We start from the raw sequence: 22818 nt of genomic DNA, 5'->3' as shown, positions 1-22818 counted from the left end.
ATCATATGACAGGGGCATTTGTTCAACTATGTTCATAGCAGCATTATTTGTAATAGCCAGAACCTGGAAACAACCTAGATGTCCTTCAATGGAAGAATGGATGAAGAAAGTGTGGAATATATACACATTAGAATACTACTCAGCGGTAAAAAACAATGACTTCTCGAATTTTGCTTGCAAATGGATGGAAATAGAACACACTATCCTGAGTGAGGTAACCCAGACCCAAAAAGATGAACTTGGGACGTACTCACTCATAATTGGTCTCTAGAGATAAATAAAGGTCAGTGAGTCTATAATTTGATCTCCTAAAGAAGCTAAATAAGAAGGTGATCCCAAAGAAAAACATATAGCTATCCTCCTGATTATGGGAAGTAGACAAGATTGCCGGGCAAAAAATGGGATCTTGGGGGAGGGGGGGAGGGAGGTAAGGGGAGATGGGGAGAGAAAAGTGAGAAGGGGAGGTTGGGGGGAACTTGGGAAATGGGATGTTTGGGATAAAGGAAGGTCAGATAGGGGAGCAGGGAAGCACAAAAGAATAATCTTATGGATCCTCATCTGATTACTCACCTGTTGTTGGACTTCTGACTTTGTTTCATTATTAAAGATATCTTGGTAAATACACGTGTGTTCATGCCAGCTTTGCCATTCTGCATTGCTAATGAGTTTTCACATATAAAGCTTGTTATTTCACTTATTATTATTATTATTTGGTTTTTTGAGACAAGGTCGCTATATATAATTTTTAAATAATATTTTTATTTATTTCTTGAGATTTTCATGCATGTATACAATACATTTCAATAGAATCCACCCACCATTTCCCTTTTCAACTCCCACCAGACCCCAGCATATGTCCCCTTCCTAACTCATGAATTTTTCTCTTATCATCTCATTGAGTCCATCCAGTGCTGCCTACATGCACACAGCCAATGGAAGTGGTGTCATCCACTGAAGCATGGGCAACCTATCAGTGGTTATATTCACAACGAAAAGAACTCTCCCACCCTGCTAGGTGCCAATAGCTCCTCATGCACCATGACCCCACTCATGCTGAGATGGAAACTGGCTTGATCTTGTGTGGGTCTTGTGCAGGCAACTGTGCTGCTGTGAGTTCCTGAGGTCAGAGGCCGTGCCATATCCAGAAGACAGCGTGCCACGGCGCTGCTCATCATTCTCTTGCTTACATTCTGTTTTTTTTCCTTCTTCCTGAGCTTCAGTGGTGTGATGGTGGAGGGCTTGACATAGGAGCACCATTCAGGCCTGACCCCTTAGCAGTCACCTATTTCCAGGACTCTGACCACGTGAGTCTCTGCATCGACCTCAGCCTGCTACAAACAGAAGGTTCTCTTGTTAAAGCAGAGAGCAGTGCTGATGTGGGCAGTTTGGCATTATCACAAGGGTAGTTTTTAATTTGAAAGTAAAAAGATGCCTTTCTCCTTTTCATTACATTGTTGGTATCAGTTTAACAGGGAGGGTACCAGTTTCATCTGTTTGGCAAACACTTACATTCTTTCCTTGAGAGCTGCTCATCTGTCATTCTTCCCGGGTTTAATTTGGTGTGTGATGTGTTGCTAATTAGATGCACAAGAAAACCATCACCCATTAAAGACATTATCTAAATTGATCTTTATCGGAAATGTTTTCAATTCTGGTGTTTGCCTTTTAATTTTGATGATGGCACTGATTGACTGTAACTGCTAATAATTAAAGTTTTTATTGTCTGTTTTTCTGCTTCTCATAGCCCTGCTTTTGCTGTATTTATTTATCTATGCCTCACTGGTCAAGAGTGCTGATCTGGTTTGGGTTCCCAGCACCCACATGGCAACTCACAGCCATCTGTAGCTCCAGTTCTGAGGACCTGATGCCTTTTTCTAGCTTCTGAGGGCACAACATGAACACTGTGTACTTTCATTACATTCAGACAAAATACTCATATGCATAAAGTAAAAGTAAATACATCTTTAAAAGTACCTATTAAAACATTAGCAAAAATATCTGCAGGAATCCTTTGTATTTGAATAAAGGATTAAATTTTTATCACCTGTGGCCAGCCTTACATCCATCTGAAAGCTTCTTGTAAACAACAACAACAATAACAACAACAAATGATTTTCTCTCTTAGAAACCTCCTTATCTATTGTTTTTGGGTTCCATTCAATTGTTTGTTTGTTTTTCTTCTTCTTTTTTTCCCTTTTCCTGTCTCCATGCAAGTGTCCCTATTTCTGGTGGGAAATTTGCTAAGTGATGTGTGTGTTTTTTTTTCCTTTGGGATTTGAATTATCCCAGAACCATTTTTTCCTCTATTTTTTTCCCCTATAAATTCTGCTTCTCAGATGACAATGTCCGTGTTTGGTTCCACCCACATCTGGATGAAAGCTCCTTCTTTTCCTCTGGAGATACACACTGACACTTGAGTATATTTTCATTTTTAGAAAACTACAAGGTGATAATTCAAAGCCTGTGCAGACAAAGGGCTTTTAAACTCAGAGCAACTTCAAGTCATGGGGATGCATTTGCTAAAACTGTTCAGGGAGAACAACCTCTTTTTTTATTTAATTTTTGAGTTTCTAATTTAATTACATCATTTCTCCCTTCCCATTCCTCTCTCCAAACTCTCCCACATGCCCCTCCCCACTTTCCTTCAAATTCATGGCCTCCTTTTCATCAAATGTCGCTGAAGAGATCTCTGTATATACAGACGTATTCCTATATATAACCTACTTGGTCCATATAATGCTATCCTTGTATAAGTTCTCAGGACTGACTGTTTAGGAATTGTCCTGCTCTTCTCTGGGGAAAGTCACCTCTCCCACTCCCAAGTTTCCTTAGTTACCTCTAGTCTTTTTCTATAGGGTTGAGACCTCAGGGATTTGACACCCCCACCCCTCCGCTTCCACCTCTACCCTACTCTCTGCCCTCCAACCACTTTGGCATGGAGAACAGCCTCTTTACATTAGAAAAGAACCCAGTTACTTAGGGTGAAGTCTTTGAACCATTCTTTTTTTTTCTTTTCTTTTCTTTTTTTTTTTTTTTTTTTGAGACCTTATGCAATTAAGGGAGAGGATTCTGTCTTTTCACTATTTAAGACCGAGTCTCATGTGGTCTGGGCTCTGTAGGATGACCTTGAGTTAGTGATCCTCCTACCTCTTCCCAAGTTCAAGAGATAGAGGAGTGCTTTCTTCGTTCTTATTTTATGCTCTTGCAGTCATCAGATGAGGACATCGTATGTAACTGGAGGTAAAAGTCAGTGGCTGTCAGTGTGCAGGAGGTGATGAGTGCAGAAGTGGTTTCTGTCTACAGACTCATCATGGTTCTTAAGACTGTCTTCTTTGGTCTAGTGTAACAGAACAGGCCTGGATATGCCCCAGCAACTTCTCCCAGGAAGATTAGCTTGAGTGTTTAAGACATCATTAGGACAGCAGAAATGCCATCAACAACTGTTACTTTCATTTCAGTAGGAGCAGCAAAACTTAAATATTTGATGTGGGATGAAGTAATTATAGACATAGACACACTAGCCTGGCCTTACCCTAGAGCCATCAAAGATAAAGATAGACGAAAGCCAAAAAGGTGACTGCAGGAATCAGTTTCCACCCGTTTTTGTTTTGTTTGGTTGGTTGTTTTGTTTCATTTTGTTTTTTAGTGTTAGTGTGTTGTTTTTCAACTAACCCTCTTAAAGAATTGGTACATGGGCACATGATGGCATTTGGAGTGATCTTCCCCTGTGAAGAACCGTGAGGATTCCTGGGGCTCTTGAGCAATAATGTTTGGAGTTTGCATCTATTTTCTATCATTTCATCACTTTCATTGTTCAGAAAGAAAACAACTTTCTTTAGGAAAAAAATATTAGAAACTAGAGAGATGGCCCAGCTGTCAAAAGCATTAGCTGCTCTTGCTGGAAACCTAGGTTCAATTCCCAGAACTCACATGGTGGCTCACAACCATCTGTAACTCCAGTTCCAGGTGGTCGGACAGCTTCTTTTGACCTCCAAGTTCACTGTACACACATGATTCAGACGTACATGCAGGCATGCACATAAAATAAAATAAAGTTACAGAATGCTTTATATGCATTTGTGTTTGTGTGTGCACGAGTACAGGCACACATATGACACTGTGCGTGTGTGTAGATCACAGCCAGACTTTTGGGAGTCAGGTCTTTCTCACCATCTGGATCCTGGGTATCAAGATCAGGTCATTAGGCTTGGTATCAATCACTTTTATAAACAGCTACTTTTCCAGCCCTTAAATGTAAAATTTTGGTTTTCCTCTATTTTAAATATTCAGATATGGATTGGGTCATGAAATCCTTCTAGTTAAGAGGTGAATGTTAGATCTCATATTTCAAAGAGAAACGTCTATTGTTGGTTTGAGGGTCAACCATAAAGGAAATTGTGAGGGGGAAGAGTTAATTTAGCATAGAGGAAAATAATTAGCAATTTGCTCTCATCTGTTTGCTACTACAGTGGATCCTTATAGCAGGAGCAGCCTAGAGGAAGTAAGACAGGATTAGACTGAGGTGAGCTGGTAGCCAATGGCCCAGACTGGTGAACTGAGCTATGATCTGTGAAACAGAAGATCATGAAACTGATAAGACAGGATTATCAGAATTGAATTTCCTCATTAATATCTTTCCATAACTTCTATTTTCATTCAGTTTAACAAATCAAGAACAGAGATAGTTTTTGTTTGTTTGTTTGTTTTTAATTAAAAGCAAAAACAGAAAAGAGGACAGGGAGGAAAACAACTCCTTTCAGGAGGTGAAGCAGTTTCGAAGTTGTTTGTTTTAATGACACATCACCTTTCCTCAACAGTTAAGAGTTTATAGTTGAGCACACACTCTTTGAAGTGGCTCCTATCATCCAGGCAGTGGTGCTGTCCAGACAGGCACTGGAGATGAGCTCAGGGAAGTAGGCTGAACTGATCATGTTGGAGAGATGGGTCAGCAGTTAAGAGCACTGAATGTTCTTCCAGAAGAAATCTGAATTGAACTTTATGCCCTGGCAACGCTGAAGCATGCATGGGCAGCCCATATATGATGGTTCTGTTGAACTTGCCCATTTGAGTTTCATGGTCTAAGTTGGTGAGGATGACAGGCCAGGTCTCTTCCTCAAGAGTAGGGACCTGGCTTTAATTCCCAGTACCCATCTGGTGGCTCACAAACACCTGTAACTCTATTTCCAGGGGATCTGATGCCACTTTCTCCCTCCCTGGGCACCAGGAAGTCTTGTGCACACATTACACAGACATACATTCAGACAGAACACCCATACACATGATTTTTTTAATTAAAAAATGTGAAGGATTTTGTCACAGAAATTGTAAACCAAGTACTGGGATGACTTGAGAATGTCAAAGAGAGAAAAAGAGACAAGAGGCCTTAAAAATCCTCTTTTTAAATGAAATGAGTCTGAGAAGACCCAGTGACAGAGGAGACACAACTGCAAAGGAGTGGGGCGTGGTGAGCTGTCTGGAACACTGCCAGGCTCAGGAAGGTGAAACCTGAGACAAAGCCTGAGACGCAACCTGTCGATCTTTTAGATAGGATCAGTTTGACCCTAAAGAAAAGATGTTTCAGTTTGGGGACAATAGCCTAGTTGGAGCGTGTTCAAGTGGAAAATAAAAACATGTTCAAAGAATTGACATGACTATGAATTGAGAAAATGATAATAGCTAATTGGTGAAGTTTTTTTTTTTTTCTTTCAGTAAAGACAAGCAGGCGTGAGAGTCGGGAGCAGTGGATATAAACAGATGCAAGACCTAGGGAAAGTTTCTTCCCTTAGCAGGACCTGCCTCAGGTCCAGCATATTTGTATATTGATTGGAATGATCTCCAGGGAGATCGGTGTTACCATAAGCAAGTGAGCAGTGTAGAATATAGTGTGTAAGGGAAAGAGGTGACGCAGGTAAGTGTAGGAGGGTCCTACACTGAATGGAAGATGAAATCAAATTCATGAGCACGTCAAGTCTGTGATAAATTGTGGTAGATTCTTGAATGTTCTCTCCAAACCCGTTGTCTTTGCTGAAGAGGGAAAATCTAGGTCATCATCTCAGAGTGAGGAGCTAGGATGACAAATGCATGAGAACACATGTGTAGAATCTTCTGGCAGCACTTGTGGGCCATTTGAGGTTAAGAATCATAAAAATGAGCCCAGTGAACATGGGTGAGTATAATTAAATTTGGGGTTTCCAAAGGATGGGGGGAGGGGCAGCAGCAAGAGAGTGGAGAATGATTAGACTGAACCTAACCAATTCTATCAGAAAACATAAGAATCTGGACTAACTAAGGAGGCTGTAAACAAAGTACCGTGAAGAGGAGGTAGGAGAATCAGAGGCCAAGACAGCTGAGCCATTGGTAGAGTCAGCTACAAAACAAGAGATCTGGAAATCTAGAATGTAGAGAAACAAACTTAGACTTGAAGCTGAAAAAAGCTGCGATCACTAGGAAACAAGCAAGCATGACCAATCAAGAGGCAACCTAGGCAGAGTGAAGGACATTCATAGCTCAAAGGAGGCAGAATGTGAAAGGACCGGGTGTTGGAGAAGTTGGGCACTTGAATGTGAACGAACATCCCCAAGAATTTCTGCAGGATTTTCTACTGTGACCAAGACTAACACCTTAATGGACAACTAGGAGCACTTCATCCATCTGGAACCAACAGGAATAGACAACACAGTCTGGAGGCAGGGACAAGGAACATTGGAGGTCCAGCCCCAGAGAAGCCTAAACAATCCAGGCAGCAGTTCCCAAGCTCTGCTGTGTGTTAGCATCACCTGGGGAGCCTTGCTGTCCACAGATTCCCAGGTCCTAGAATGTATTCACAAAAATCAGAATGCCAGTGGGTGGGAGCTCAGCCTGGGAAGTGTTCTTAAGGTTATGAGATGATTTATTTCAGTGACATCCAAGTCTGAGGGCCGCGTGGCACAGAGTCGACCCAACCTATACCATTTGGTGAGAATTAAAGGAGGATGGGTTGATCTTGTCTGGGAGGCTCTTTCCTGAAAGTATCTCTGTGAAAATGGGAACAGGAAATGACAACAGCTCTAAGAACAATAACAAACCAGCTGTGGGAAGCCGGAAATGGGGCCGTTGTGATAAGGAAGTTGATAATTTGAGTGAGTTAGGTATGCTCTAGTTCATGCATAGCCATGGGACTCAGTGCCAGATTCCTATCTGTATCCTGGGCCTCCTCAGTGGTAAAACGAGGTCAAAATATGTATATTTCAACTGTTGGCAGGATGCAAACAGCCTTGACAGGGTGCCCCTTGTAAACACAAGTTCCTCCTTGATAAACACTTTCGTGTCTTCTGCGTGGATGAAGCTCTTTCATTATAGCATTTTGCTCATTTTTGCATATGTTCATCAATAGCAAGTTCTCTATTTGTTTTATTCACAGGTACACGCATGCATAGGAAAACGCTCCTCAATGTATTTCCAAATAAACCCAGTATGACTTGAAAATATGAACAAAATATACACGTAATCACTTACCTTGGTAAATGTGCCACCTTACCAGTACAGTTGGCTGTATAAAGTCATGGCTGTTCTTCCTCAAGCTGGCATGACCAGCTAGAAACTTCTGTGGGTACTCAGCGTTGCCTGACTGTGAGGCTCTGCCTCTTGCTAGTTGGGTGAACGCACATTATCCAAAATTTGGAGCATGGTTTCAATTGGCTGTATATATCTCTGATGACACTGTCGTGTTGGAAAACTGTGATGGACTGGGGTTCATCTGTGTCCATATTCAGGAGCTCACAGGACAGCAAGCACCATGCCTGTCATGGAAGGACGGGTCAGTATCACTTCTCTCTCATAGAGCCATGGCACGAGCAGGATATGGTGCTGTTATTTGTAGCCCCAGTGTCTGAGAAGCTAAGGCAGAAGGACCACCATGGGTTTGAGGCCAGCATGGCTTATAGAGAGAGACCTTGTCTCAACAACTGCAAAGTTGACACAGGTCTGCAGAAGATTGTCAATGGTACTTCCCGAGAAGGAAAGGGAGACAATGGGCTGTATGGTTTCCCCCTTTTCCTCTGTGAATCCTTCTAGGCGGTGGTGAGATAACATAGGTGCCAAATGCATAAACCAGTTTCTGGCCCACAGTGAGTGTTAGCCTTCAGTAAGTGGCTGTCACTAACCATCATCAACAGCCACTTGAATTGGAGTTGTTTGCGGTTTTACAAATCAGTGACATGCCTGGAAGAATTAGGGGAAAAAATGTGCAAGAAATATAAGCATTACTCATGCTGCATGATTTTGACAGTTTTCCTGATACTGTTTATGTGAGATTGAAAGGTCACAAGGACACATTTCATTTCCTCTGATAAAGGCAGGAAGTTGACAAAAAGGACCAGATGGCTCATTCCTTAGGTCCTTGGTTCCTGGAGACAGGAACATCACTAGGACAAAAGCCTACCTAGGAAACACTCCTATACCACAGTGACGCATTGTCCCTCCTTATAATTTGCTGACCGGGACGCTGCTGAAGGTGAGTCATGCAGAAGCAACTTGCTGATTCTACAATGACCTTCAATAGTGACACACTGCAATACTCCAAGACGACCATGGCTCTAGGGGAAAAACAGGCTTTCCAAAAATATCTTTAATAGCACAGTCTTTCTTCAGGCCCTTCCACTTTGATTTTTCTGATTATTGTATAATAAACATATATAAATCCAATTTGAAAATTTTCAAGTCTTGTAAACTGGCCAGAAACTTTCAGGTCAGCTAATAATAACGGGACTAAGCAGTTTCTTGGCTCCTTTCTTTAAGACTTAACATCTCTCCCCGGGCTGCAAGTTAAACAAGCTTCCCAGGGTTTAAAGAGCTGATTGCTGGTGTGCTCTTTGACACAGTGGTCTGCTTTACAGGAGATGGTTAATTATATTACTTTTCTCAGAATTACAAGCCATATTTCAGTCTGCCATAATTGGGGGAGTGGGAGACATTTTCATCATCACAAACTGATAATGCTCCACCATGAAGGCCTTGTCCTATCACGTTGTTAAAGGGTCAATGACAAGATGGTGGTCACTGTTGACGTGGCTTTGAAGGCCTAGTAACATCATGGTTTCCACTTGAGCATCTATTTTTTTGTAGACCTGACCAAAGCTAAGTTCATCTGGGAAGAGGGAACTTCAGTTGAGAAAGTGCCCCCTCCGTCAGAAGGGCCTGTAGGGAAGTCTGTGGAAATATTATCTTGATTAATTATCATGTGGGAGGGCTCAGCCCACTGTGGGTGGTGCCACCTCTTCAATGTGGTTCTGAGTTGTATTTAAAAAAAGATGCAGGCAGATCAGGGCATAGGAATCAAACCAGCAACTCTCTTTCCTCCATGGTTCTTTTCTCTATTCCTGCTTGAGTTCCCGCCCTGACTTTCCCCAGCATTCTAGGCTGTGATCAGGACCTGTAGGCCAATACACCCTTTCTTTCCTAAGTTGCTCGTGGCCAGTGTTTTATCACAGCAAACAACCTAGGATACCGCTTTCTCTAGGCCTTATAAACCTTTTAGAATCTTGTATTAGACAATCATGTGGAAAAAGAGAAATTTAAATTATGCCTTCACTTGTTTGCATGTGTGCTGTACATGTGTGCATGTAATGTGTATGCATATAGTATGTGTGCACATGTATCTGTGTGTGTGGTGCATATAGTGTATGTGATTCCTATGTGGGTATTCATGCCTATATTTGTCTCTTTGTGTGTCTGTGTGCATATAGTGTGTGTGCATATAGTATGTATGCATATAGTGTGTGTGTGTACATGTCTGTTTATGTGTCTGTGGTGCATATAGAGTATGTACATGCCTGTGTGGATGTTCATGCCTGTATGCATCTCTGTGTATGCATATAGTGTGTGTGTGTACATATAGTGTGTATGTGAATTCCTGTGTATGTGTGGATGCATATAGTGTGTGTGTGTGTGTGTGTGTGTGTGTGTGTGTGTGTGTGTGTGTTTAGAGGCCAGAGGTTAAGACTGGGCATTTTTCTCAAACATTTGCTACCTTACACTTTAGGGAGTCTCTAATAGAACCTGAAATTCTCTAATTCTGATGGAGAGACTGAACAGTGAACCTCAGAGATGAGTCTGTCTCTCCTCCCACCCTCGGCACTGGGATTACAGGTCCCTTCTACCACACATTGATTTTATGAAGGTTTGGGGATCTGAAATCCAGTCCTCATGTTACATGGCAAGCGGTTTATCACCTGAGTTGTCTCACAGGCTCTTCACTTGGTTTTTGTAAGAACAATGCATTGCATCCCTTTTCCTTTTCCATTTTGCAATTCCTGTGGTTTCTTACTTATTACTGGTGTGAAATTTGCCAAGTTATCTTAGGTCTTTTTGGAAAAATTCTGTAGGCCAGATGCCCAGACTATTATTTGTTTAAAAGATATCTATGCTCCTCACTTAGTTTAGGACTCATGGGACTAACCAACTGGAACAAGACAGGTGCCTTGACAGCCTATTTGATTCGTTTATGTGATATTAAATCACCTCCTACTTACACTATTCTTTATCAAGAAGTAAAAACTGAAATAGAAAACAGATCTTGCTCCAGTGGGTGGGTCCTAATTCAGTCCTGGATGGCTCTAAATGGGAGGCTGTCTTGATCCCTTGCACACCACAGGTTGGATCATTAGGACTGTGTCTAAGGACGAAGAGCAGAATGCGGGCACATTACCTATTGCCCATGGAGGAGAAGGTAAGAGAGCAAGGTTGATGGGGAAAATATCAAGCTTCAGTCTCATCTTGATTTGCTTTCTACTGCTGTGATAAACACCACAACTCAAAGCAACTTTGTGAAGAAGGGGTTCATTTATTTGTCTTTGGCTTAGACTTTATTATGAGGGAAAACCAGGGCAGGAACTAAAGGCAGGAAGCTGGGGGCATGAAATGAAACAGAAGCCATGGAGAGAAGCTGCTTACTGGCTTGCTCTCAGGCTCATGTGCAGCTACCTTTCTTCTACCTCCCAGGAAATCTGCACAAGGGTGGAACCATCCAAAGTGGACTACCTCCCACTTCAGTTATGCAAGAGAACATCCCACAGCTGTCCTACAGACCAATAGGATGGAGGCGTTTCCTTAGTTGATATTTCTTCTTTCCAGATATGGCCAGATGTGTCACATTGACAGACACTAACCAGCACAGGGCTCAGTAGGTATTTTGACCAACCTTACCAGAAGTTGCCCTACTGACTTTTAACTCACTATGAAGCCAAGAATGACTTGACCCAAGACTCCTCCTCAACCATTCCTCTCCCTGTGAGTTCTGTAGTTGATGGCATTCATCAGCACTGGGGATCAAACCTAGGGTTCTTTGCATCTGGACAAGTACTCTGCATCCTGAGCCCCTCATCAAAAGTTTTAAAAAGGAGATAGTACCAGAACCAAGAGAGATAGACCTTTATATTTTCATATCAAACATTTTTTGGATGGATGCAGGTCAAAAATATTTGATCTAGGCCAAGATGAATAACTAAAGAGTCCCTTTCTGCCTCCCCTCCTCTCCAGCTCCCATTCCTCTCTTCTTCTTCCCCTCCCTTCAACCCTTGTTTCCTCATTTGCTTCCTCTTTGGTGATGACAGCAGAATACAAAACTCCAGACTTGGAAGGTCTGTGAATGGCTTACTTCATATATTCTGATGTCCCTGGAGAGATTGGTGGGGACAGTGTAGGAATACCCTGATCAGGGCAGAAGGATAGTAGCGCCTTTGTCTACAAGGTCTTCAGTTCTGAGGCTGCTTCCATCACCATGTCTCTACGGAGCTGAGGATCATGTATAGCATCCACCATCCCAGACTGTGGTACACATCTGCAAAGAGAGATTAAAAACTCAAACACGCCGGGCGATGGTGGCGCACGTCTTTAATCCCAGCACTCAGGAGGCAGAGGCAGGCGGATCTCTGTGAGTTCGAGACCAGCCTGGTCTACAGAGCTAGTGCCAGGACAGGCTCCAAAGCCACAGAGAAACCCTGTCTCGAAAAACCAAAAAAAAAAAAGCAAGTAAAAACTCAAACACATAATATTTCACTTTAACTCTATGCCATCATTCTATGGCCTCCCTCTTGACTTCCAGACAGAACCCCTAAATGAGTTTTTCCAAAAATATAAATTTCAGAGTACATTCTGAAAGTCTCAAAAGACATTTTATTGCCCCCAAAGAACAGTTAAAAATGCAAACATGTTAAAGCATAAGCAATAAATCAAATATATGAAACCCACAGAAAAAAATGTTATAAAAACCATGAATACCACACAGAATGTGTTTAGCATGTACATTGTTGATCCTCCAAAATTTTGATGCTCTTGTAAGGATCCTGGCTCTTGCATGGTTTTTTCCATATGGGCAGAAATCAGTTCAGAGTCCTCCTTCTCTGCTAGTAGGGGAGATTAGGAGGGAGGGCATTTTATACCTCCCCAAATATAAAATATTAAACTTATTTTAGTAAAAATAGCATATTTGTGTAAAAATATCGTGAACTGCAAACATTTCAGTTCTTGACCAATATTTTAAGATGTGTAAAGTTTTCCAATATTTTTGTATCTGACAAAGCCAGCGTGTTTTAACATAAAACAGACGGCACATTCTGGGGAAGATATTCTCCATCTGTTCACAGGAGCGAGGGTCGGGTGTAAAGGACTCTGCCAAAGTAATGGAGGGTTTTGGACATACATCTACCACTGAGCCACATCCCCACCCCTTAGATCAAGTGATTTGGTTCATGTCTGTTGTGATTTTAGTAGAAAATATCCCCCACAGGCTCATGTTTCGGACGGTTAGCTCACAACTGGTGGTATTGCATTGGAAGGCTGTAGAAACTTAGGGCTGGAGCCTTGCTGCAGGAAATGGGACAGCGGAGTGAAGGAAGGCCTTAAGACCATCTAGCCACACCCCACTTCCTGTCTATCATCCACTTCCAGACCTGCTTTGTCACAATGCTGCCGCAGTGCCTTCCCCACCATTATGGATTTTATTTCCTTGACCTATGCGTCTAAATAACCACTCTTTCTCTTAAGTTGTTTCTTGTTGGGTATTTGACCACAGCAATAAGAAAAGCACCAGGTCTCTTTTCTCTCAAGGATGGAAGGAGAGATAGTTAGGATGATAGAATGCAAGAAGGAAACTGCTCCCTTCCTCTCAATGCAGGGGAAGAGAAAACAGGAGGACACACACTTCCACGCCACTCCTCCCCTTCTAGTTTCCATAAAAACTCCCCTCTTGACAAGACAGAGTATAGAGAAGTGGAGGGAAGAGAGAGAGGATCCAAAGAGCAAGGGGGTATATCAAGATACAGGAGTACATGAGGAGAAGCCAGGACCCTGAGTAGATCAGGGCTCTATGACTTATTGATTATGTTATCCATTGATTAGACACTTACTGAATATCTACTGTGGTGTCAGATACTGTCCTAAGTTTCTGGGAACAGGAAGATCCATAGCAACAAGTATCCGGCATAGAAGAGAAGATTGACCGTGTACAGAAAGTGAAATTCTCATCTAGGTGGAAGGTTAAATTCCAAATGCATGACACAGATGTTTGAAGAAGGCTTCAAGCAGCTGTATTTGAGGAGCTATTTAACCTCCAAACATTTGTTAAAGATAACAGGAAATCCACTTCCAGGAAGAACAGCAGATTTGATCCTGTGAACAGGGGAAAAAACCAAACCAAACAAACAAAGAACTCTTAGGATATTATTATATCAAGACCAAAGAGCAAGGAGTAAAGCCGGTGAAATGTCCGGTTAAGGAAGATGTGGTGGAGGTTGTCCTGAGACGGGAAGGTCTGTGTACAGGACGGATGGTGCCTCTGAGAAAGGCACCAGAATGGGAGCACAGAAGGGGAAAGTGTTCACCATAGACTTGGGCTGTGTCCAGGGTCCCCGAGAACACATCTGTGGGGAATTCCCATGCAATCCAGAGACCAGAGAGACCTTCTCCTTTCCCCCTGCCAACTTGTCCCCAGAACCCAACCCTTTACCAGTCCTTTTATTTTAATTAGTTATTCTGTCAATTAATTTGTGTATGTGTGATCTAAAAGCAGACAATACGTAGAAAGTGAGCCTGTTTATGGGTGCACTCATCCAGGTGTGGAGGAGAGGGGTGGACACTAGATGCCTCCTTCCAATGCTCTTCTATTGCTCTTCTGTTTTTGTTGTGATAGGCTCTCTGACTAAATCCAAAGCTCAAAACTTTGCCCATATTGGCTAACCAGTTAGCTCATGGAATTTGCCTTTCTCATTCCTACAGCACTGGGTTTACAAACTTTTGTTACAATACCTGATTCTTACCTGAGGGATCAGGTCTCTGTGCAAACACTTGAACCATCTGAACCCACAGAACCATCTTTCTATCCCTCTTTATGTGCTTCTGTACATTAAAAAAATACAATTACATACTTTTTGTTTGGTTTTGTTTTTGAGATTGGGTTTCCCTGTGTATCCTGACTGTCCTGGAACTGTCAACCAGGCTGACCTCACACTTAGAGCTGCACCTGCTTCTGCCTCTCAAGTGCTGGTGTTATGAGGAGGCCTCTTGTTTGTTCCTGGCAGCTCAGACCCGAAATAATCACAAAGAACATATATTATTTAAATCACTGCTTGACCCATTAGCTCTAGCTTCTTATTGGATAACTCTTACATATTAATTTAACCCATCTCCATTAATCTGTACACCACTGTCAGAGCCCGTGAGAATCCAACACAAATTTCCTAACCCAGTTGGAATGGAGTCGCGAGGAATAAAACTGACACAGCTTACACGGTCATCACGGAAAAAGCCAGCTCACCCTTTATTCTCCAAACATCTTATATACCCACACCAAATGAGTGGGAAGACACAAAGGCTGTTACCTAGGCAACCAGGTGCCTGGGTTCAGGTCACGTCCACATCTGGCAGTCAGCATCTCTATAAGACATCCTCCAAATTACCAAAGAAGGAAAGCACCAAACATCCTGACCAGTTTCAGTCAACACCTCTCCTCAGGAGATCTACATTTCTAACAAAAGAAGCTAGGAGCAGCACATCCTAGGTATTGTTAAGGTAGAGACAGTTTTCTTTATTCGTTAATGGTAATCACAGTGTACAGAGGGGAATCTCACATCACCTCTCCTTTTCTGTTTAAATAAAAAGAAAGGTTTTAACTTCAGCACAGTAAAATTACATATAACAAAACAGGTATCAAGCAAGAATTACAGTTACAATATTTATATATACTTTATCTTTTATCATAACTAAGGAAACCTATATAACTATTTATTCTTCAACTCCATCAAAGACTCCAGAAGGATATATTATTACCTAAGGAAACAAAAAGTGCATTGCAACCAACTTCCTAAACTCTAGAATTGACAGAGATATCTTGCTGCCTGGACAGTCACCCAAAGTTCTTCCGTATGTTGGGCCATCCAATCTTCAGCCAACAGACCCATAGTATCCAGCAGACTTTTCCATGAAGCAGGAAATTTCAAAGACAGTTCTACCTATATAGGCTGTTTGTCAGTCACTTTCTTCTGTGTCCTGCAGAATGTCTACAGACTCTTTCATGAAACAGGAACCCCGAAGGATAATCTTACTTTTACACAAGGTTGGCAGTCATTTCTCTGTGGGTCCTGCATGTCCAGTTCATGCAGCATAATGTCAAGCAGTTCAGGCAAGAGCCATTTCTTGCCCAAATAGCTAGCAAACTCTATAAGGAGCCTATTCAATTCCTATCTTCCTCTTGAAGTAGATTGGAGCTTCCAGGAGCATATGTGTCTCACTGTCATGAAAAGTCCTAAGTCCTTAAAACATTTTAAATGCCATATTCTGAAGGTCTCTGAAAGATTTGAAGAATACCTAACTGTCTGAAATACATCTCTATATATCTAGAAAACCTAACTAATATGACCAGAAGCTTGACTGTTAGAGATGACTATCTATTAACCTGTATTTCTTAATTATACATTACATTTTTTAATGAACTACACAATCACAATACTTTAATCAAAAGCATATATATATATATACATACACACACAGTATAATAAAATTGACCTTAAATTTGTATCAATACACCAATATCTGTACCAATACAAATCTCTATATTATATCCCCCTTTAAATGTAAACAAACATTTTAAAACAATATTTGGGAATAGTTCTTCTCCAAAATGCTTCCTGCTGTTTGTTGGGCGAAGTATTTTTTGGGGGTGTTCATGGCAGCCTTTCAGGGGGTCTTGGTGCATCAAACCGCATTAGTCTGGAATTAATCCAAAGGTTCTTATCTTCTGTGGAGATAAAAGAAGAATATCTTTTCCAAAGCAACATATCCTCAGATCCATATTTTGAAGACAAAATGCATTTAAAGTATATTTGTGGGTTACTTAGTTCTTCACAGTTAAAAAACTCAAAGAAAACACAATAATATACAAAATCCAGACTGTGCATATTTCATCTTTACTTGGCTTGTTTTAACTTTATTACTTTTTAATATTTATTTTATTATCTTTACTCCTTTAATCTATGACTTTGTTTTATTTTTTTAAGTGATTTACTTCTTTTCCAACTTTCTGTACTCTTTTTCTTCTCTCTCACAAGCCTACATACATTTATCCAGCACTGTGATCCATTTAGAGGTCTTTTTCATCTGAATTTGTCTTTATTGGGTATTTGTAATTATTTTCTGACAAGAAGTGCTTCTTAAAATGCTAAGCCCTTCTTATGAACTTAAGCAGCACCATTGCTAGGGGAAATGTGGTACTGCCTGCTTGTCCTGCACAGTTCAGCATGGCGGAGCTGCTCACCATCTCTGAGAGCCATGCACAGTGCCCCATCTCTAGGCACACAGGTGGTCCATTTTGCCACCAAGGAAGCCACAGCACGTTGCTCACAAACCTCATTCAAATGCTCAGTCTCCTGAAAGAGCCAGAGGTCACACTGGCAGCACAGTCCAGAAAGTCAGCATTTCAAAATGGTGTGGCTTTTTAACTGCTACCACTGAATCAGGAAACCTCTCTTAAGGGAGCTGCAGTGTGCCACCAGCAAGCAAAGCCTATTCAGAAAAAAAAATGTGGCTAAACTTTGTTGTTTTGTGTGTGTGTGTGTGTGTGTGTGTGTGTGTGTGTGTGTCCAGAGATCCTTTCCAAGTTTTCTCAGGTCTTACATGGATTTAATCCACCATGTTGGGGTGCCAATTGTTGTGAGGAGGCTGCTAGTTTGTTCCTGGCAGCTCAAATCCAAAATAATCACAAAGAAACCATATTATTTAAAACACTGCTTGGCTCATTAGCTCTAGTTTCTTATTGGCTAACTCTTACATATTAATTTAACCCATCTCCATTAATCTGTGTATCACCACAAGGTCATGGCCTACCGGCAAAGTTTCAGTGTGTCTGGCTCCAGCAGTGACTCTATGGCTTCTCTCCTACGTCTCCTTCTTCCTCCCAGCATTCAGTTTAGTTTTTCCTGCCTAGGTCTGTTCTACCCTATTAAGCCAAGCCAGTTTTCTTTATTCATTAGTGGTAACCCCACATCATGCTGGAACTAAGGGCATGTGCTACCACCACAGCTAATCACACGAATTCTTCAAGTCATTCCTAATAAATTGTTGATAATTTTATGGAATGTTTTGCTAAGGTAAGTGTGGAAGATTAATCATGAAAATTATGCCTTTTCTTTCTCCTCCCTTTCACACTCCCTTCCATTCTCCTTCTAGTTTTCCCTGTAAGCTTTCAAGCATTTTATTCCATCATTGTTAATTAACCCAGTAAATTCCTTAATCCTTAGGAAGCAGTTTTACTGCACCTTAGCATGTTTTGTCTGCTGGAAAAGCATGTTAACATGTAGACCTCTGTGGTATGGGGTATGCGGTCAACAACACATTTCCAACTGCTTCCAAGGGCCACAGTTTAAGCAGCTCACCTTTAGGTTGCAATCCAACATGTCACACGTGCCTGACGTCACAAACTTCCATCCCTCAGTGTCAGTGTCATGAGGACTGAAGCAGAGAGATCTTTCAGAAGGACGGATCCAGTAACTCTGGTGAGGAAGATTCTCCCTCTAGGTGGAATTCAAGCCTCCTTTCTAATGAGAATTTGCACACCATCAGATTGTGCCATATTCCATGAGTTAATTAGTTATATGAGAATCAAGGGAAGAGAGTGATCAACTAGAGACCATTATGTGTTTTTTTTTCTTTTTAATACACAGCTTAAGCCCAACACAATTAAAGTGACTTCAATACCTCAATCTCACCAACAGATAGGGCACAACTGCTCACAAAAGAAAAAGCAGGGATCTAGCCCCTCTACCCAACGAGATAAACCCACATCTAGCTTCTCTAGGCTGTAGTCTGGAGAGTTAGCCAGACTCTGCTATCCACACTCTCCCTAGTTTACCAGATTTAGTCTGGATCCCACATTCAGGGTCCTGGTTTAGTACAGAGATCCTGGCTTATACCACAAGCCAGTTCTTGGAATTCCTCATGACCTACCCTATGTGTCACTAACCCAAAGTTCCTATGTGATTTTTAAAAAAGATTTATGTGTATACATATTTTATCTTTCTGTATGTATGTGCAACATATGTGTGCCTGGTGCCCAAAAAACTAAGAAGAGGACATTTCAGCTCCTGGGACTGAAGTTAAGGATGATGATGAGCCACCATGTGGATTCTGGGACTGGAACCTAGGCCCCATGAAAATAGCATCAGTGCTCTTCATCCCTGAGCCATCTTTCTGGCCCCATCATTACATTATTTTTAATATTAGTTTGCCACTTGATAGCAGTGAGTAGTATTATGATAGTATAAATTTTATCCTATTTAAAAATAGACTCTCAGCTTTAAAAGGAAGTCTTTAAATTTTAATAAGTGGCAAAATATCTCTCGGTGTTCAAGTTGCTTGTGTTGGCTCTCTACCCCTGTAACAAAATGCCTGAGACAGTTAACTTACAAAGAACCAAGGTCTGTTTTAGCTAACGGTTTAGGAGGTATTAGTCACAGGGGTGGGGGGGGCACATAGCCTACTGGCTTTTGTATTGGTCACTGAGGGGATGACCACATAGCTTACTGATTTTTGTCCTGTGATAATTCAGCACATCATGGTGGGGAACAGTGTGTGGTGGTGGAAAAGGCCCGCCTCTTGGCAGTGGGGAAATGAAAATGGGAGATGGAAAAAGAAAGAAAAGATCTTAATGTTGCCTTACCAGGCATCCTCCAAGGAAGGCCCTAACTTCATTCCTGTAGGCCCTGTCCCTGGAGGTTCAGTGCCTTCCAGTAGTGCTCTAGAGTAATGCGTTTAGCTGGGATACTTAAGGTTAAACACTATTGCTGCCTTTCAATTAAGAAAGCAGCTAACAAACCTGGGCTTGGTCTCTGAGCTCTGTTCCAATGAAGGAAAAGGACAAGAGTCTTCCAGAGGACTTCAGGAGCAGCCCACGAACAGACGCAGTTACAATGATAAAGCAGCCCCGGTTCCTCACTCCAGAAGATAATTAGACTTGTATACTCTAGCGAATTCTTTCCAGGCCGCTTTTAGCCTGGCACTGCTCACACCGCTAACGTTCAGCCTTGAGCATGGACAAGAGCCAATGAAAACGAACCATAACTCATGAACGCAGGGAAGAGAGCTCTCTGTGGGTGCACGGCTGGAACGCACCATGTTGGAGAAGACCTGGGTTTTTCTCTCACTCACATTCCGCCCACTTGAAATAGAGAAAGTAAGATTTTAGGTAGGATTACACAGCTTTCCTCACCTCCTGCCTTGATTCGCTGGACGGCTAACAGAATCAGTTTATGACTTTTGCTTGGTATGTTCAGAAAATATATTAGGGGAAGCCTAGCTATCTCTAAATTTCCCAATTTATCAGAATATTGGCAGACTAGGCTTCTAATCTCAAAGTTGGCGACCAACCATACAGTTTGTATGTTTTCATAACTATTGAACTGTTTTGCAACTGTGAATTATATAGACATCTATTTTAAAATCACAATCTCATTTACTCCATCTGTGTCTTTCTTCTCCTTCCTCGTTATTCTTTCATCCTTGACGGTGATTCCCAAATACCTAAACAGTAATGAAATCAAGTTTGCTGGTCTCAGATAAAAATCGAGTGTTACCTTTTCCATACTTCTGCATGTGTACTTTCTAGATCACTGTATTTTACCCCTGAAAACTGGGCTCTAGAAGTCATTGACATGAAATCTGCCTGGGAATGGAAAGGGACCTGGGCAATAGCTGCTGTGATTTTAAAAATCACTGTCATGTCAGAAGTGTGGTGAAACTACACACACTTAGTTTGGAAGGGCAACCCGGGGTGTGTGTGGTGGGGTGAAGGGTTTATGGTTTTGGTACTCACTTGGTTATTTGGCTCTAGAAACCAATTTCTTTAATTCATTTTCTAAATTTATCTCCCTACTTTTTTTTTTTTTTTTACATGAGACACTGTATTTGAACATCAAAACACAGCAAAGAACATGTTAGTGACTAAGTCATAGTTCTGGAGTTTCCATGATGTTTATCTTTACATGCCCATAGATATATAACGCTAGGAGTTGGTAGATGGCTTCACAGTTAAGAACACTGGCTATTCTTCCAGAGGACCTAATCCGGGTTTAGTTCCCAGCATCCACATTGACAGTTCTAGGGCATCGATGGCGCTCTTTTTTTTGCTTCCTTGGGCACTGCACACATGGAATGCACAGACATACATGCAGACAAACACTCATACATAGAAAAAATAGTGGTTCCATGCCACAATCATTAAGGATTGTTGAATTTTAGTCCTTGGTTTGACTTTCTGATTTTCTTTCATATTTCTTCTCCGTTGCCTAAACAAACAGTCTACTTGGCTCTAGTAATTCCAAATTATTCCAGAAACTTTTCAAGAGTAATGCATTTTATATTCAAAGACTATTAAGACTAAGAGGGAGAATGGTAAATAATACCTCACATGGTGATTATTGATTCTTGGTGTTAATCAATTAATTGTATGTTTTAACCTAATAATTTCTATATTGTTATATAGAGACTTTTGGGGAATGTTTATTTTTTTTTAGTAAACAAGGAGGTTTAGAATTATGATTCAAACACTTTCCTATCGTCTCGGTTCCAAGCGGGACGTTTTCACTGGTTCTTATCTCTTAGCTGTCACAGATGCTTCTCTAGATCCCGGATGCTCAGCAATTCAGTTTCTTAGCTAAAGTATCACACAAATAGCCCCTCTTCTCTCTCCTGGCAGTCCTTATTCCTTTCTATGAGCTAGGTTTCTACTGTCTATGTTTCCCTCTGCAATTCTCTTTCCTAAACTTCTTCTAGAATGGTCCATTAACCACTACCCATAAGTTCAAATTCTTCCACAATAGTCCACAGGCATGAAATCTGCATGGTTGCATTTATTACAGCACTGACTCAGTACCAGTTTCTGCTCTAGTGACTTTTCTGTTACTGCAATAAAATACCCTGACTGACAAAAAGCAACTTAGAGGAGAAAGGGTGTGCCTAAGCTCAAAATTTGTTTATGGTCCACAATAGAAGGGAGGTCAAGATGGAAGACTTCAAATAATGCATCACACAACATCCACTGTCAAGACCAGAGGGCAGAAACGTGCACATTTCTCACCTGCCTGTTTGCTTGTGCTCAGTTTGGTTTTTCCCTCATACATTCAAGAGTCTCTTGGTAGGGATGGTGCCACTCACAGTGTGCTGGGTTTCCCTACATCAGTTAACTTAAGGCAGCTCCCACAACAGGCATACCCACTGGTGCACCAATGGAGACAATCTTTTATTGAGATTCTATTCCCAGGTGATTCTAGGTTATACCATTGACATTTAATGGTAATTGTTGTCCTATATAAATGAAATTATTTACTCAAGCTTCCATCCAGGGTACTAGCAATCCCCAAGCTCCTTTATACTGTGGGACTTGTTATCTCTGTCACCTTATTTAAGCTGGATAAATTATTTCTCATGGCTGTGAAATGCCTCACCGAACCAAGTTAAGGAGAGGATGGTTTATGTTGGTTGGTTCATGATGTCAGAGGTATCATTGTAGTCCTGTCTACAGTGTTCCTGGCTCCATAATGAAACAGTAACAGTGGGGTTTGAAATCAAAGAAACAGAAACTAGGTGAGTCTGGGGACTAGGAGTAACTTCAAATGCACACCTATTCTTCAGAATAATCTCAACCTCCTGTTTCTAAACCCTTCTAATCAGTGCCATCAGCTGGGGACTCTTGCCAGGGGAAAACTTTATATAAGTGCATAACATTCTATCTCTGGACCCCAAAACCGTCTCATAATTTAAAATGCATTAATCAATTTCTAAGAGTTTTAAAAGTCTACCTGGCACATCCAACCATGGCCTTCAAGTTACATTCATTTTAGAATATCTGTGAGTGAAGTCAACACATTTGCATAAGACAACACCATGGCACAGTGTCAAAATTGTGCCCCTACATAGTTCCAATGTTGTTTTTAAAAAAAGTTCAAAGACCCCTCTAATAATCAAAACAAACTTTTAGTTGAAAGCTACCAAAAGACAAATAGCACAGATTTTCACTATTCAGTGGTCTGAGCAAAATCTGCCAGGGTAGTCATTAAATCCTGCAGGTTTTGTTCAGCATGTGGACAAATGGTGGTGTGATATAAGACACAAAAGATGGCGATGTCCCCAGTTAGTCCCTTGGGAAGCTGAGGATAGGGAACCTGAAATGACCCTATCCTATAGCAATACTGACGAATATCTTTCATATCACCATAGAACCTTCATCTGGTGATGGATGGAGATAGAGACAGAGACCCACACTGGAGCACTGGACTGAGCTCCCAAGGTCCCAATGAG

General features: G+C 41.4%; 1 long non-coding RNA gene across 1 annotated transcript in view; it reads right to left on the bottom strand.

Moving 5' to 3' along the window:
• Window positions 1–22818, bottom strand: part of LOC126497343 (uncharacterized) — a 249664-nt gene that overhangs the window by 214157 nt on the left and 12689 nt on the right. The gene's annotated exons all lie outside the window — the stretch shown is intronic.

This window comes from Alexandromys fortis, unplaced genomic scaffold (genome assembly GCF_014885135.2).
Source record: "Alexandromys fortis isolate MF-2015 unplaced genomic scaffold, M_Fortis_MF-2015_v1.1 scaffold_21, whole genome shotgun sequence".
Lineage (NCBI taxonomy): Eukaryota > Metazoa > Chordata > Mammalia > Rodentia > Cricetidae > Alexandromys > Alexandromys fortis.
The sequence above is the reverse complement of the archived record's forward strand: the minus strand, read 5'-3'. Positions and strand labels throughout refer to the sequence as shown.